General features: G+C 49.5%; 1 protein-coding gene across 1 annotated transcript in view; it reads right to left on the bottom strand.

The window, feature by feature from the left end:
- The window catches only part of HPCAL4 (hippocalcin like 4), a 365,622-nt gene that overhangs the window by 315,193 nt on the left and 36,694 nt on the right, over nt 1-13,735 (bottom strand). The window lies entirely within an intron of this gene.

The raw sequence follows: 13,735 nt of genomic DNA, 5'->3' as shown, positions 1-13,735 counted from the left end.
GCCTGAAGCACAAGCGACCCATGTGCAGTAAGGTGGTGCTATATCTGTGCAGTAAGGTGGCGCTATATCTGTGCACTAAAGTGGCGCTATATCAATGCCCGAAGCACAAGCAACCCATGTGCAGTAAGGAGGCCCTATATCTGTGCACTAAGGTGGTGGTATATCTGTGCAGTAAGGTGGTGCTATATCTGTGCAGTAAGGTGGCGTTATATCTGTGTAGTAAGGTGGCACTATATCTGTGCAGTAAGGTGGCGCTATATCTGTGCACTAAGGTGGTGCTATATCTGTGCAGTAAGGTGGCGCTATATCTGTGCAGTAAGGTGGAGCTATATCTGTGCACTAAGGTGGTGCTATATCTGTGCAGTAAGGTGGCTCTATATCTGTGCACTAAGGTGGTGCTATATCTGTGCAGTAAGGTGGCGCTATATCTGTGCAGTAAGGTGGCGCTATATCTGTGCACTAAGGTGGTGCTATATCTGTGTAGTAAGGTGGCGCTATATCTGTGCACTAAGGTGGCGCTATATCTGTGCAGTAAGCTGGCGCTATATCTGTGCACTAAGGTGGCGCTATATGAATGCCCGAAGCACAAGCGACCCATGTGCAGTAAGGTGGCGCTATATCTGTGCAGTAAGGTGGCGCTATATCTGTGCCGTAAGGTGGCGCTATATCTGTGCACTAAGGTGGTGCTATATCTGTGCAGTAAGGTGGTGCTATATCAATGCCCGAAGCACAAGCGACCCATGTGCAGTAAGGTGGCGCTATATCTGTGCACTAAGGTGGCGCTATATCTGAGGAGTAAGGTGGCGCTTTATCAATGCCAGAAGCACAAGCGACCCATGTGCAGTAAGGTGGCGCTATATCAATGCCCGAAGCACAAGCGACCCATGTGCAGTAAGGTAGTGCTATATCTGTGCAGTAAGGTGGCGCTATATCTGTGCAGTAAGGTGGAGCAATAGCAATGCCCGAAGCACAAGCGACCCATGTGCAGTAAAGTGGCGCTATATCTGTGCACTAAGGTGGTGCTATATCTGTGCACTAAGGTGGTGCTATATCTGTGCAGTAAGGTGGCGCTATATCAATGCCCGAAGCACAAGCGACACATGTGCAGTAAAGTGGCGCTATATCTGTGCACTAAGGTGGCGCTATATCTGAGGAGTAAGGTGGCGCTATATCTGTGCAGTAAGGTGGCGTTATATCTGTGCACTAAGGTGGCGCTATATCTTTGCAGTAAAGTGGCGCTATATCTGTGCAGTAAGGTGGCGATATATCTGTGCAGTAAGGTGGCGCTATATCTGTGCAGTAAAGTGGCGCTATATCTGTGCACTAAGGTGGCGCTATATCTGTGCAGTAAGGTGGCGCTATATCTGTGCAGTAAAGTGGCGCTATATCAATGCCCGAAGCACAAGCGACCCATGTGCAGTAAAGTGGTGCCATATCTGTGCAGTAAGGTGGTGCTATATCTGTGCACTAAGGTGGTGCTATATCTGTGCACTAAGGTGGCGCTATATCTGTGCAGTAAGGTGGCGCTATATCTGTGCACTAAGGTGGCGCTATATCAATGCCCGAAGCACAAGCGACCCATGTGCAGTAAGGTGGCGCTATATCTGTGCACTAAGGTGGCGCTATATCTGTGCAGTAAGGTGGCACTATATCTGTGCACTAAGGTGGTGCTATATCTGTGCAGTAAGGTGGCGCTATATCAATGCCCGAAGCACAAGCGACCCATGTGCAGTAAAGTGGCGCTATATCTGTGCAGTAAGGTGGTGCTATATCTGTGCACTAATGTGGTGCTTTATGTGTGCAGTAAGGTGGCGCTATATCTGTGCACTAAGGTGGCGCTATATCAATACCCGAAGCACAAGCGACCAATGTGCAGTAAAGTGGCGCTATATCGGTGCACTAAGGTGGCGCTATATCTGAGGAGTAAGGTGGCGCTATATCTGTGCCTTAAGGTGGCGTTATATCTGTGCACTAAGGTGGCGCTATATCTGTGCAGTAAAGTGGCGCTATATCTGTGCAGTAAAGTGGCGCTATATCAATGCCCGAAGCACAAGCGACCCATGTGCAGTAAAGTGGCGCTATATCTGTGCAGTAAGGTGGTGCTATATCTGTGCACTAAGGTGGCGCTATATCTGTGCAGTAAGGTGGCGCTATATCTGTGCCCTAAGGTGGCGCTATATCTGTGCACTAAGGTGGTGCTATATCTGTGCAGTAAGGTGGCGCTATATCTGTGCACTAAGGTAGCGCTATATCTGTGCAGTAAGGTGGCACTATATCTGTGCACTAAGGTGGCGCTATATCTGTGCAGTAAGGTGGCGCTATATCTGTGCACTAAGGTGGCGCTATATCAATGCCCGAAGCACAAGCGACCCATGTGCAGTAAGGTGGCGCTATATCTGTGCACTAAGGTGGCGCTATATCTGTGCACTAAGGTGGCGCTATGTCTGTGCAGTAAGGTGGCGCTATATCAATGCCCGAAGCACAAGGGACCCATGTGCAGTAAAGTGGCGCTATATCTGTGCAGTAAGGTGGTGCTATATCTGTGCACTAAGGTGGCGCTATATCTGTGCAGTAAGGTGGCGCTATATCTGTGCCCTAAGGTGGCGCTATATCTGTGCACTAAGGTGGTGCTATATCTGTGCAGTAAGGTGGCGCTATATCTGTGCACTAAGGTAGCGCTATACCTGTGCAGTAAGGTGGCACTATATCTGTGCACTAAGGTGGCGCTATATCTGTGCAGTAAGGTGGCGCTATATCTGTGCACTAAGGTGGCGCTATATCAATGCCCGAAGCACAAGCGACCCATGAGCAGTAAGGTGGCGCTATATCTGTGCACTAAGGTGGCGCTATATCTGTGCATTAAGGTGGCGCTATGTCTGTGCAGTAAGGTGGCGCTATATCAATGCCCGAAGCACAAGGGACCCATGTGCAGTAAAGTGGCGCTATATCTGTGCAGTAAGGTGGTGCTATCACTGTGCACTAAGGTGGCGCTATATCTGTGCAGTAAGGTGGCGCTATATCTGTGCCCTAAGGTGGCGCTATATCTGTGCACTAAGGTGGTGCTATATCTGTGCAGTAAGGTGGCGCTATATCTGTGCACTAAGGTGGCGCTATATCTGTGCAGTAAGGTGGCACTATATCTGTGCACTAAGGTGGCGCTATATCTGTGCACTAAGGTGGCGCTATATCTGTGCAGTAAGGTGGCGCTATATCTGTGCAGTAAAGTAGCACTATATCTGTGCAGTAAGGTGGCGCTATATCAATGCCCGAAGCACAAGCGACCCATGTGCAGTAAAGTGACGCTATATCTGTGCACTAAGGTGGCGCTATATCTGTGCACTAAGGTGGCGCTATATCTGTGCAGTAAGGTGGCGCTATATCAATGCCTGAAGCACAAGCGACCAATGTGCAGTAAGGTGGTGCTATATCTGTGCAGTAAGGTGGCGCTATATCAATGCCCGAAGCACAAGCGACCCATGTGCAGTAAGGTGGCGCAATATCTGTGCAGTAAGGTGGCGCTATATCTGTGCAGTAAGGTGGCGCTATATCAATGCCCGAAGCACAAGCGACCCATGTGCAGTAAAGTGGCGCTATATCTGTGCAGTAAGGTGGCGCTATATCAATGCCCGAAGCACAAGCGACCCATGTGCAGTAAGGTGGCGCTATATCTGTGCAGTAAGCGGGTGCTATATCAATGCCCGAAGCACAAGCGACCCATGTGCAGTAAGGTAGTGCTATATCTGTGCAGTAAGGTGGCGCTATATCTGTGCAGTAAGGTGGCGCTATATCAATGCCCGAAGCACAAGCGACCCATGTGCAGTAAAGTGGCGCTACATCTGTGCACTAAGGTGGCGCTATATCTGTGCACTAAGGTGGTGCTATATCTGTGCAGTAAGGTGGCGTTATATCTGAGGAGTAAGGTGGCGCTATATCTGTGCAGTAAGGTGGCGTTATATCTGTGCACTAAGGTGGCGCTATATCTTTGCAGTAAAGTGGCGCTATATCTGTGCAGTAAGGTGGCACTATATCAATGCCCGAAGCACAAGCGACCCATGTGCAGTAAAGTGGCACTATATCTGTGCACTAAGGTGGCGCTATATCTGTGCAGTAAGGTGGCGCTATATCTGTGCAGTAAAGTGGCGCTATATCAATGCCCGAAGCACAAGCGACCCATGTGCAGTAAAGTGGTGCCATATCTGTTCAGTAAGGTGGCGCTATATCTGTGCACTAAGGTGGTGCTAAATCTGTGCAGTTAGGTGGCACTATATCTGTGCACTAAGGTGGCGCTATATCAATGCCCGAAGCACAAGCGACCCATGTGTAGTAAGGTGGCGCTATATCTGTGCACTAAGGTGGTGCTATATATGTGCACTAAGGTGGCGCTATATCTGTGCAGTAAGGTGGCGCTATATCTGTGCAGTAAGGTGGCGCTATAACAATGCCCGAAGCACAAGCGACCCATGTGCAGTAAGGTGGCGCTATATCTGTGCACTAAGGTGGCGCTATATCTGTGCAGTAAGGTGGCACTATATCTGTGCACTAAGGTGGTGCTATATCTGTGCAGTAAGGTGGCGCTATATCAATGCCCGAAGCACAAGCGACCCATGTGCAGTAAAGTGGCGCTATATCTGTGCACTAAGGTGGCGCTATATCTGAGGAGTAAGGTGGCGCTATATCTGTGCAGTAAGGTGCCGTTATATCTGTGCACTAAGGTGGCGCTATATCTGTGCAGTAAAGTGGCGCTATATCTGTGCAGTAAAGTGGCGCTATATCAATGCCCGAAGCACAAGCGACCCATGTGCAGTAAAGTGGCGCTATATCTGTGCAGTAAGGTGGTGCTATATCTGTGCACTAAGGTGGCGCTATATCTGTGCAGTAAGGTGGCACTATATCTGTGCCCTAAGGTGGCGCTATATCTGTGCACTAAGGTGGTGCATATCTGTGCAGTAAGGTGGCGCTATATCTGTGCACTAAGGTAGCGCTATATCTGTGCAGTAAGGTGGCACTATATCTGTGCACTAAGGTGGCGCTATATCTGTGCAGTAAGGTGGCGCTATATCTGTGCACTAAGGTGGCGCTATATCAATGCCCGAAGCACAAGCGACCCATGTGCAGTAAGGTGGCGATATATCTGTGCACTAAGGTGGCGCTATATCTGTGCACTAAGGTGGCGCTATGTCTGTGCAGTAAGGTGGCGCTATATCAATGCTCGAAGCACAAGCGACCCATGTGCAGTAAAGTGGCGCTATATCTGTGCAGTAAGGTGGTGCTATATCTGTGCACTAAGGTGGCGCTATATCTGTGCAGTAAGGTGGCGCTATATCTGTGCACTAAGGTGGCGCTATATCTGTGCAGTAAGGTGGCGCTATATCTGTGCACTAAGGTGGCGCTATATCTGTGCAGTAAGGTGGCACTATATCTGTGCACTAAGGTGGCGCTATATCTGTGCAGTAAGGTGGCGCTATATCTGTGCACTAAGGTGGCGCTATATCAATGCCCGAAGCACAAGCGACCCATGTGCAGTAAGGTGGCGCCATATCTGTGCACTAAGGTGGCGCTATATCTGTGCACTAAGGTGGCGCTATATCAATGCCTGAAGCACAAGCGACCCATGTGCAGTAAGGTGGTGCTATATCTGTGCAGTAAGGTGGCGCTATATCTGTGCACTAAAGTGGCGCTATATCAATGCCCGAAGCACAAGCAACCCATGTGCAGTAAGGAGGCCCTATATCTGTGCACTAAGGTGGTGGTATATCTGTGCAGTAAGGTGGTGCTATATCTGTGCAGTAAGGTGGCGTTATATCTGTGTAGTAAGGTGGCACTATATCTGTGCAGTAAGGTGGCGCTATATCTGTGCACTAAGGTGGTGCTATATCTGTGCAGTAAGGTGGCGCTATATCTGTGCAGTAAGGTGGAGCTATATCTGTGCACTAAGGTGGTGCTATATCTGTGCAGTAATGTGGCTCTATATCTGTGCACTAAGGTGGTGCTATATCTGTGCAGTAAGGTGGCGCTATATCTGTGCAGTAAGGTGGCGCTATATCTGTGCACTAAGGTGGTGCTATATCTGTGTAGTAAGGTGGCGCTATATCTGTGCACTAAGGTGGCGCTATATCTGTGCAGTAAACTGGCGCTATATCTGTGCACTAAGGTGGCACTATATGAATGCCCGAAGCACAAGCGACCCATGTGCAGTAAGGTGGCGCTATATCTGTGCAGTAAGGTGGCGCTATATCTGTGCCGTAAGGTGGCGCTATATCTGTGCACTAAGGTGGTGCTATATCTGTGTAGTAAGGTGGTGCTATATCAATGCCCGAAGCACAAGCGACCCATGTGCAGTAAGGTGGCGCTATATCTGTGCACTAAGGTGGCGCTATATCTGAGGAGTAAGGTGGCGCTTTATCAATGCCAGAAGCACAAGCGACCCATGTGCAGTAAGGTGGCGCTATATCAATGCCCGAAGCACAAGCGACCCATGTGCAGTAAGGTAGTGCTATATCTGTGCAGTAAGGTGGCGCTATATCTGTGCAGTAAGGTGGAGCAATAGCAATGCCCGAAGCACAAGCGACCCATGTGCAGTAAAGTGGCGCTATATCTGTGCACTAAGGTGGCGCTATATCTGTGCACTAAGGTGGTGCTATATCTGTGCAGTAAGGTGGCGCTATATCAATGCCCGAAGCACAAGCGACCCATGTGCAGTAAAGTGGCGCTATATCTGTGCAGTAAGGTGGTGCTATATCTGTGCACTAATGTGGTGCTTTATGTGTGCAGTAAGGTGGCGCTATATCTGTGCACTAAGGTGGCGCTATATCAATACCCGAAGCACAAGCGACCAATGTGCAGTAAAGTGGCGCTATATCTGTGCACTAAGGTGGCGCTATATCTGAGGAGTAAGGTGGCGCTATATCTGTGCAGTAAGGTGGCGTTATATCTGTGCACTAAGGTGGCGCTATATCTGTGCAGTAAGGTGGCGCTATATCTGTGCACTAAGGTGCCGCTATATCAATGCCCGAAGCACAAGCGACCCATGTGCAGTAAAGTGGCGCTATATCTGTGCAGCAAGGTGGTGCTATATCTTAGCAGTAAGGTGGCGCTATATCTGTGCACTAAGGTGGCGCTATATCAATGCCCGAAGCACAAGCGACCCATGTGCAGTAAGGTGGCGCTATATCTGTGCAGTAAGGTGGCGCTATATCTGTGCAGTAAGGTGGCGCTATATCTGTGCACTAAGGTGGCGCTATATCAATGCCAGAAGCACAAACGACCCATGTGCAGTAAGGTGGCGCTATATCTGAGGAGTAAGGTGGCGCTATATCAATGCCCGAAGCACAAGCGACCCATGTGCAGTAAAGTGGCGCTATATCTGTGCACTAAGGTGGCGCTATATATGTGCAGTAAGTTGGCGCTATATCTGTGCAGTAAGGTTGCGCTATATCTGTGCCGTAAGGTGGCGCTATATCTGTGCACTAATGTGGCGCTATATCTGTGCAGTAAGGTGGCGCTATATCAATGCCCGAAGTACAAGCGACCCATGTGCAGTAAAGTGACGCTATATCTGTGCACTAAGGTGGCGCTATATCTGTACAGTAAAGTGGCGCTATATCTGTGCAGTCAGGTGGCGCTATATCAATGCCCGAAGCACAAGCGACCCATGTGCAGTAAAGTGGCGCTATATCTGTGCACTAAGGTGGCGCTATATCTGTGCAGTAAGGTGGCGCTATATCTGAGCACTAAGGTGGCGCTATATCTGTGCAGTAAGGTGGCGCTATATCAATGCCCGAAGCACAAGCGACCCTTGTGCAGTAAAGTGGCGCTATATCTGTGCAGTAAGGTGGCGCTATATCTGTGCACTAAGGTGGCGCTATATCTGTGCAGTAAGGTGGCGCTATATCTGTGCAGTAAAGTAGCACTATATCTGTGCAGTAAGGTGGCGCTATATCAATGCCCGAAGCACAAGCGACCCATGTGCAGTAAAGTGACGCTATATCTGTGCACTAAGGTGGCGCTATATCTGTGCAGTAAGGTGGCGCTATATCTGTGCACTAAGGTGGCGCTATATCTGTGCAGTAAGGTGGCGCTATATCAATGCCTGAAGCACAAGCGACCAATGTGCAGTAAGGTGGCGCTATATCTGTGCAGTAAGGTGGCGCTATATCAATGCCCGAAGCACAAGCGACCCATGTGCAGTAAGGTGGCACAATATCTGTGCAGTAAGGTGGCGCTATATCTGTGCAGTAAGGTGGCGCTATATCAATGCCCGAAGCACAAGCGACCCATGTGCAGTAAAGTGGCGCTATATCTGTGCAGTAAGGTGGCGCTATATCAATGCCCGAAGCACAAGCGACCCATGTGCAGTAAGGTGGCGCTATATCTGTGCAGTAAGCGGGTGCTATATCAATGCCCGAGGCACAAGCGACCCATGTGCAGTAAGGTAGTGCTATATCTGTGCAGTAAGGTGGCGCTATATCTGTGCAGTAAGGTGGCGCTATATCAATGCCCGAAGCACAAGCGACCCATGTGCAGTAAAGTGGCGCTACATCTGTGCACTAAGGTGGCGCTATATCTGTGCACTAAGGTGAGGCTATATCTGTGCAGTAAGGTGGCGTTATATCTGAGGAGTAAGGTGGCGCTATATCTGTGCAGTAAGGTGGCGTTATATCTGTGCACTAAGGTGGCGCTATATCTTTGCAGTAAAGTGGCGCTATATCTGTGCAGTAAGGTGGCACTATATCAATGCCCGAAGCACAAGCGACCCATGTGCAGTAAAGTGGCGCTATATCTGTGCACTAAGGTGGCGCTATATCTGAGGAGTAAGGTGGCGCTATATCTGTGCAGTAAGGTGGCGTTATATCTGTGCACTAAGGTGGCGCTATATCTTTGCAGTAAAGTGGCGCTATATCTGTGCAGTAAGGTGGCGATATATCTGTGCAGTAAGGTGGCGCTATATCTGTGCAGTAAAGTGGCGCTATATCTGTGCACTAAGGTGGCGCTATATCTGTGCAGTAGGGTGGCGCTATATCTGTGCAGTAAAGTGGCGCTATATCAATGCCCGAAGCACAAGCGACCCATGTGCAGTAAGGTGGCGCTATATCTGTGCACTAAGGTGGCGCTATATCTGTGCAGTAAGGTGGCGCTATATCAATGCCCGAAGCACAAGCGACCCATGTGCAGTAAGGTGGTGCTATATCTGTGCACTAAGGTGGTGCTATATCTGTGCACTAAGGTGGCGCTATATCTGTGCAGTAAGGTGGCGCTATATCTGTGCACTAAGGTGGCGCTATATCAATGCCCGAAGCACAAGCGACCCATGTGCAGTAAGGTGGCGCTATATCTGTGCACTAAGGTGGCGCTATATCTGTGCAGTAAGGTGGCACTATATCTGTGCACTAAGGTGGTGCTATATCTGTGCAGTAAGGTGGCGCTATATCAATGCCCGAAGCACAAGCGACCCATGTGCAGTAAAGTGGCGCTATATCTGTGCAGTAAGGTGGTGCTATATCTGTGCACTAATGTGGTGCTTTATGTGTGCAGTAAGGTGGCGCTATATCTGTGCACTAAGGTGGCGCTATATCAATACCCGAAGCACAAGCGACCAATGTGCAGTAAAGTGGCGCTATATCTGTGCACTAAGGTGGCGCTATATCTGAGGAGTAAGGTGGCGCTATATCTGTGCAGTAAGGTGGCGTTATATCTGTGCACTAAGGTGGCGCTATATCTGTGCAGTAAGGTGGCGCTATATCTGTGCACTAAGGTGCCGCTATATCAATGCCCGAAGCACAAGCGACCCATGTGCAGTAAAGTGGCGCTATATCTGTGCAGCAAGGTGGTGCTATATCTTAGCAGTAAGGTGGCGCTATATCTGTGCACTAAGGTGGCGCTATATCAATGCCCGAAGCACAAGCGACCCATGTGCAGTAAGGTGGCGCTATATCTGTGCAGTAAGGTGGCGCTATATCTGTGCACTAAGGTGGCGCTATATCAATGCCAGAAGCACAAGCGACCCATGTGCAGTAAGGTGGCGCTATATCTGAGGAGTAAGGTGGCGCTATATCAATGCCCGAAGCACAAGCGACCCATGTGCAGTAAAGTGGCGCTATATCTGTGCACTAAGGTGGCGCTATATATGTGCAGTAAGTTGGCGCTATATCTGTGCAGTAAGGTTGCGCTATATCTGTGCCGTAAGGTGGCGCTATATCTGTGCACTAATGTGGCGCTATATCTGTGCAGTAAGGTGGCGCTATATCAATGCCCGAAGTACAAGCGACCCATGTGCAGTAAAGTGACGCTATATCTGTGCACTAAGGTGGCGCTATATCTGTACAGTAAAGTGGCGCTATATCTGTGCAGTCAGGTGGCGCTATATCAATGCCCGAAGCACAAGCGACCCATGTGCAGTAAAGTGGCGCTATATCTGTGCACTAAGGTGGCGCTATATCTGTGCAGTAAGGTGGCGCTATATCTGAGCACTAAGGTGGCGCTATATCTGTGCAGTAAGGTGGCGCTATATCAATGCCCGAAGCACAAGCGACCCTTGTGCAGTAAAGTGGCGCTATATCTGTGCAGTAAGGTGGCGCTATATCTGTGCACTAAGGTGGCGCTATATCTGTGCAGTAAGGTGGCGCTATATCTGTGCAGTAAAGTAGCACTATATCTGTGCAGTAAGGTGGCGCTATATCAATGCCCGAAGCACAAGCGACCCATGTGCAGTAAAGTGACGCTATATCTGTGCACTAAGGTGGCGCTATATCTGTGCAGTAAGGTGGCGCTATATCTGTGCACTAAGGTGGCGCTATATCTGTGCAGTAAGGTGGCGCTATATCAATGCCTGAAGCACAAGCGACCAATGTGCAGTAAGGTGGCGCTATATCTGTGCAGTAAGGTGGCGCTATATCAATGCCCGAAGCACAAGCGACCCATGTGCAGTAAGGTGGCGCAATATCTGTGCAGTAAGGTGGCGCTATATCTGTGCAGTAAGGTGGCGCTATATCAATGCCCGAAGCACAAGCGACCCATGTGCAGTAAAGTGGCGCTATATCTGTGCAGTAAGGTGGCGCTATATCAATGCCCGAAGCACAAGCGACCCATGTGCAGTAAGGTGGCGCTATATCTGTGCAGTAAGCGGGTGCTATATCAATGCCCGAAGCACAAGCGACCCATGTGCAGTAAGGTAGTGCTATATCTGTGCAGTAAGGTGGCGCTATATCTGTGCAGTAAGGTGGCGCTATATCAATGCCCGAAGCACAAGCGACCCATGTGCAGTAAAGTGGCGCTACATCTGTGCACTAAGGTGGCGCTATATCTGTGCACTAAGGTGGTGCTATATCTGTGCAGTAAGGTGGCGTTATATCTGAGGAGTAAGGTGGCGCTATATCTGTGCAGTAAGGTGGCGTTATATCTGTGCACTAAGGTGGCGCTATATCTTTGCAGTAAAGTGGCGCTATATCTGTGCAGTAAGGTGGCACTATATCAATGCCCGAAGCACAAGCGACCCATGTGCAGTAAAGTGGCACTATATATGTGCACTAAGGTGGCGCTATATCTGTGCAGTAAGGTGGCGCTATATCTGTGCAGTAAAGTGGCGCTATATCAATGCCCGAAGCACAAGCGACCCATGTGCGGTAAAGTGGTGCCATATCTGTTCAGTAAGGTGGCGCTATATCTGTGCACTAAGGTGGTGCTAAATCTGTGCAGTTAGGTGGCACTATATCTGTGCACTAAGGTGGCGCTATATCAATGCCCGAAGCACAAGCGACCCATGTGTAGTAAGGTGGCGCTATATCTGTGCACTAAGGTGGTGCTATATATGTGCACTAAGGTGGCGCTATATCTGTGCAGTAAGGTGGCGCTATAACAATGCCCGAAGCACAAGCGACCCATGTGCAGTAAGGTGGCGCTATATCTGTGCACTAAGGTGGCGCTATATCTGTGCAGTAAGGTGGCACTATATCTGTGCACTAAGGTGGTGCTATATCTGTGCAGTAAGGTGGCGCTATATCAATGCCCGAAGCACAAGCGACCCATGTGCAGTAAAGTGGCGCTATATCTGTGCACTAAGGTGGCGCTATATCTGAGGAGTAAGGTGGCGCTATATCTGTGCAGTAAGGTGGCGTTATATCTGTGCACTAAGGTGGCGCTATATCTGTGCAGTAAAGTGGCGCTATATCTGTGCAGTAAAGTGGCGCTATATCAATGCCCGAAGCACAAGCGACCCATGTGCAGTAAAGTGGCGCTATATCTGTGCAGTAAGGTGGTGCTATATCTGTGCACTAAGGTGGCGCTATATCTGTGCAGTAAGGTGGCACTATATCTGTGCCCTAAGGTGGCGCTATATCTGTGCACTAAGGTGGTGCATATCTGTGCAGTAAGGTGGCGCTATATCTGTGCACTAAGGTAGCGCTATATCTGTGCAGTAAGGTGGCACTATATCTGTGCACTAAGGTGGCGCTATATCTGTGCAGTAAGGTGGCGCTATATCTGTGCACTAAGGTGGCGCTATATCAATGCCCGAAGCACAAGCGACCCATGTGCAGTAAGGTGGCGATATATCTGTGCACTAAGGTGGCGCTATATCTGTGCACTAAGGTGGCGCTATGTCTGTGCAGTAAGGTGGCGCTATATCAATGCCCGAAGCACAAGCGACCCATGTGCAGTAAAGTGGCGCTATATCTGTGCAGTAAGGTGGTGCTATATCTGTGCACTAAGGTGGCGCTATATCTGTGCAGTAAGGTGGCGCTATATCTGTGCACTAAGGTGGCGCTAAATCTGTGCAGTAAGGTGGCGCTATATCTGTGCACTAAGGTGGCGCTATATCTGTGCAGTAAGGTGGCACTATATCTGTGCACTAAGGTGGCGCTATATCTGTGCAGTAAGGTGGCGCTATATCTGTGCACTAAGGTGGCGCTATATCAATGCCCGAAGCACAAGCGACCCATGTGCAGTAAGGTGGCGCCATATCTGTGCACTAAGGTGGCGCTATATCTGTGCACTAAGGTGGCGCTATATCAATGCCTGAAGCACAAGCGACCCATGTGCAGTAAGGTGGTGCTATATCTGTGCAGTAAGGTGGCGCTATATCTGTGCACTAAAGTGGCGCTATATCAATGCCCGAAGCACAAGCAACCCATGTGCAGTAAGGAGGCCCTATATCTGTGCACTAAGGTGGTGGTATATCTGTGCAGTAAGGTGGTGCTATATCTGTGCAGTAAGGTGGCGTTATATCTGTGTAGTAAGGTGGCACTATATCTGTGCAGTAAGGTGGCGCTATATCTGTGCACTAAGGTGGTGCTATATCTGTGCAGTAAGGTGGCGCTATATCTGTGCAGTAAGGTGGAGCTATATCTGTGCACTAAGGTGGTGCTATATCTGTGCAGTAAGGTGGCTCTATATCTGTGCACTAAGGTGGTGCTATATCTGTGCAGTAAGGTGGCGCTATATCTGTGCAGTAAGGTGGCGCTATATCTGTGCACTAAGGTGGTGCTATATCTGTGTAGTAAGGTGGCGCTATATCTGTGCACTAAGGTGGCGCTATATCTGTGCAGTAAGCTGGCGCTATATCTGTGCACTAAGGTGGCGCTATATGAATGCCCGAAGCACAAGCGACCCATGTGCAGTAAGGTGGCGCTATATCTGTGCAGTAAGGTGGCGCTATATCTGTGCCGTAAGGTGGCGCTATATCTGTGCACTAAGGTGGTGCTATATCTGTGCAGTAAGGTGGTGCTATATCAATGCCCGAAGC

This window comes from Ambystoma mexicanum, chromosome 11, assembly GCF_040938575.1.
Source record: "Ambystoma mexicanum isolate Mex_15411 chromosome 11, UKY_AmexF1_1, whole genome shotgun sequence".
Classification (NCBI taxonomy): domain Eukaryota; kingdom Metazoa; phylum Chordata; class Amphibia; order Caudata; family Ambystomatidae; genus Ambystoma; species Ambystoma mexicanum.
Note: the sequence above shows the minus strand (reverse complement) of the source record. Positions and strands in the feature narration are given on the sequence as shown.